The sequence below is a fragment of the Myotis davidii genome, unplaced genomic scaffold, assembly GCF_000327345.1.
Source record: "Myotis davidii unplaced genomic scaffold, ASM32734v1 scaffold401, whole genome shotgun sequence".
In the NCBI taxonomy this organism is placed as follows: domain Eukaryota; kingdom Metazoa; phylum Chordata; class Mammalia; order Chiroptera; family Vespertilionidae; genus Myotis; species Myotis davidii.
The window spans coordinates 926,343-930,495 of record NW_006291020.1 but is presented as its reverse complement, the minus strand read 5'-3'; positions in this window follow the sequence as shown (position 1 = coordinate 930,495).

The window sequence follows — 4,153 nt, the reverse complement described above, 5'->3', positions numbered from 1 at the left end:
GCTCTGGGACTCCCCATTCACTTAAATGAATTGGTGAACGCTAGGCTAGACTTGTTTCTCCTGAATGGGCAGCCTATAAAAGAAAGCACTTCCTGCTGTATCACAGCACCGGGCAGTAGCACTATGCGAGTCCAGGGACTTTTCCATTTCGACCCTTCATTTTCAGTCATAAATACCTCTCTTGATATATTCCTTTGGGGTGGAAATTCAGCAGGTTTGGTTTGGACAATGAAATAGATGAGTTGGTAAGAAACAGTATAAGCAGCCGGAAACTGGGGCCAAACTGGAGGGTTTGAGCAAGGCAAGAATTTGTTAGGGCCTCTTATAACCCTCGTACCAGCTGGCTCAGTGGGCTCAACCTTTCTGAGTTTTAATTTCATCATTCCTAAGGTAGAACTTCATGCTCTCTTACAACAAAAATATTGTTAGGAATAAGCAATCTTTGGAAGTGAGAACTGTGCTGTAGAGTGTTGGATTTAAATTCTAATCCCTAAAAATGGCCGTAATCTTGACAAGTCATTAAACTTCTGTCTTAGAATTCTTTTTAAAAATATATATATTTTATTGATTTTTTATAGAGAGGAAGGGAGAGGGATAGAGAGTTAGAAACATTGATGGGAGAGAATCATCAATTAGCTGCCTCCTGCACACCTCCTACTGGGGATGTGCCCACAACCAAGGTACATGCCCTTGACCGGAATGGAACCTGGGATCTTTCAGTCCGCAGGCCGACACTCTATCCACTGAGCCAAACCGGTTAGGGCAGTCTTAGAATTCTTATCTGTAAATTGAAGGGGATTCCTTCTAACCCTAAAACTTAGTACAGTATAGGTGTATCAAGAGCTAAGGGAACAAAAGCATTTTTATTTTGATGTAGTCCCATTTGTTTCTTTTCTCTTTAGTTTCCAATGCCCTCGGAGCTGTGTCTGTGAAGATATTGCTTTAGCATATGTCTGAGATTTTGCTGCTGTGGATTCCTCTAAGATTTGTATGGTTTCCCATATTACGTTTAAGTCTATCATCCATTTTGAGTTTATTTTTGTGAACGATATAAGTTGGTGGTCTAGTTTCATTTCTTTTGCATGTATCTGTCCAATTTTCCTGACACCATTTATTGAAGAGACTGTCTTAACTCCATTGTATGCTCTTGCCTCCTTTGTCTAATATTAATTGGGCATAGTGGTTTGGGTCAATTTCTGGGTTCTCTATTCTATTCCATTGGTCATATGTCTGTTCTTGTGCCAGTAGCAGGCAGTTTTGAGAACAGTGGCTTTGTAATGCAGCTTGATATCTGGTATTGAGATCCCTCCTACTTTGCTCTTCTTTCTCAGGATCGCTGCAGCTATTCGGGGTCTTTTTATTATTCCAGATGAATTTTTGGAGGGTTCATTCTAGGTCTGTGAAATATAGCGTTGGTATTTTAATGAGGATTGCATTGAATCTGTAGATTGCTTTGGGTAGTATGGGCATTTTAATGATGTTGATTCTTCCAATCCATGAACATGGTATGTTCTTCCATCTGTTTATGTCTACCTCTATCTCTTTTTTCAGTGTCCTTTAGTTTTCTGACTACAGGTCTTTTACTTCCTTAGTTAAGTTTATTCCTAGGTATCTTAATTTTTTTTGGTGCCATGGTAAATGGGATTGGTTTTTTAATCTCTCTTTCTGTAACTTCATTTTTTTAAAATCCTCACCTGAGGACATGCTTAGGGAGAGGGAGGGAGAGAGACAGAAAGAGAAACATCAACATGTATGCTCCTTGCCTGGGGATCAAACCCATGACCAGGTTTGTGCCCTGACCGGGAATCCAACAGCAACTTTTTGGTGCATGGGAGGATGCTCAACTGAGCCACTTCAGCCTGGCAAAAGCCTTCTTTTTGAAAAAACAGTTTTATAATTTGGATTAAAAATGATTTATCTTAGAATTTCTAGAGTAGCAGAGACATTTTGAAGCTTTTTATTTACAGGATTCTTTAAAAAATGATTTCCTCATTTTGCATTAGTATTTTTGTATGTATATACAGTATGCTTGATCCTTATACAGCAAAATAGAATTCTTTCTCAAATGTAAATGTAAGGAAATTGGAAAATTCAAAGGACAAACATTTTAGCAAAAACGATAAATATTTGATAAAATAATTCATATTTTAGAACACACTTCAATTTCAGGAACAATGTAGCTAAATTATCATTACTATGGAGATCCTAATCATTAGATTCCATGACTTTAGCATGCTTGATATTGCCTTTTTACCATAGTGCTTCCCATTTAATACTCATTTACATTTTTCTTCTGGCTCAGAACATAATTTTGAACTTTGACACATATATAGTGGAGTGAGGGGGTAATGCCTAATAAAATGGTTAGGATGTTTTGCATGGGAATTATTGTTATAATGAGCTCGTTTTTTCAGTTTTTAGGGTAAAGGTGATCTGGTCTGAAACACCGAGCCCACAGCTTATTTTAGCAGGTGTTATTTTCTTACAGGCACGGTCTCTGAATCCCTTCTCTCCACCTACATTAGCAACCCCAATGTTGCGTGGCTTTCGTTTTCTTTTCATATCCTGACTTTTTCCTTCCACCTCCTTTGACAGAGGTTTCTTACCTATGTTACACTAAAAGTTTTACTGCCAAAAATTGGACCCCCTCCCCCCCCAAAAAAAGCATTTTTATTTTAATTACTTCCCATTTGGAATCCTTCAGCTGATCTTAGGCTTATATTGTTTACACCTACTACTGTGTTTTTGTCTGCATTTATGTCCTCAGTCATAATGGAAGACAGAGAAGATCTTGCTATGAAAAAAGTTTTTCAGAAGATCTAAGCTGGGGAGACATTTCATAGACACTTACTTGACCAGTTAAGAGTTTTAAATGGTCTCCAAAGCTTTTTATCATGTAGGGCTCTCCCGTATCAGCCTTTACAGCCAGTACCATTGGTTAAAAGATTGCTCCGAGGAAGACTTCCTATTTTATACGCAGGGAAATTGACACAGAAATAAGTAGCCTGGTTAAAACCATGGTGACAGAAGCAAAACCAGAAGGAAATTTATCTCCTTCCCTTGGCCACGTTGCCTCCATCCATCTTCGGGGAGAACAGGCAAGTACATTGTAAGACAGGCAGCCTTCACTCAGCTGATTCCAAAAGCCGGTGCACAGAGTAGCAGAAACACCTTCCAGGAGACCCCCCAACGCAGAGGGGTAACTGCAGTGTCGGGGGAGGGCTGGGGGGCAGGGGGGTCTGTAATAACCGTGGGTCACAGAGATAAAACAGTAGCCAGACTGCGCTTTATGCACCATGATGCTGTCATTTTTCCGGCTGAGAAAAAGTGCAATCGAATGGGTTACCTTCTGGCTTCACAGGGGGCAGTGCGGGGATGCCCGGGCTCTGAGCTCCCCAAAACAGAGGCCATCGGACAAACCTGGGGAGCGATGCTGCCATTAAAAGGCGGTGGTGCCGCGATTGGAGGGTTTGGGCCGAAGGTCCCCTATGGGCACTCGCTAGCGATGCGTGAGCGAGGCTGGGCTGGGCGGGGTATGGGAGACCCCGCAGGAGCCACCTGCAGGACCCGGGCGGGAACCTGCTTGAAGCAGGTGGGGGGAGTGCACCCCCGTGTGGGCCTGCTCCCCAGGAGGGGAGAAAGCAAGCACAGCAAAGGCAGTGCCCAGGTTGAGGGGTGACGAGGAGGGACGGGGAAGGGTGACATTGCCTCCTGGAGGTGCGAGGGGGTAGCCTTCAGAGGACAGCAGGCGGCAGAGACCCCTTTCAGCTTCTTCCAATTCATTTCTGTCAAAGATGGCCAAATTCCACGCTGCCCTTCCCCCTCCCGCCTTCCCAGTCCCCTAGGTTTGCTCTTGGTGCTGCGGGCGGCGGGCGGGGGTTCCGGGTGAGTGTGTGCGAGGGAGGAAGGTGCGGGGAAGAAGGGGCCCCCCTCCCTGGCCGCACTCCCACCCCGCCGGCCCTGGGGGAGGTTCTTTTAGTTAAGAAAGGGCTCTGCCGCTTTAAGGTGGGGAGTAGGCGTCGCCGCTGGCTGTTGACTTAACTGGGGAGGGAATCCGGGGGCGTGGCCATGCAAAGCAGGAGGAGGTGCCCGCAGTGGGCGGTCCCAGAGTAAAATATTGGTGGAGGGGCGGGGCCACGTGGTGGGCGGGGAG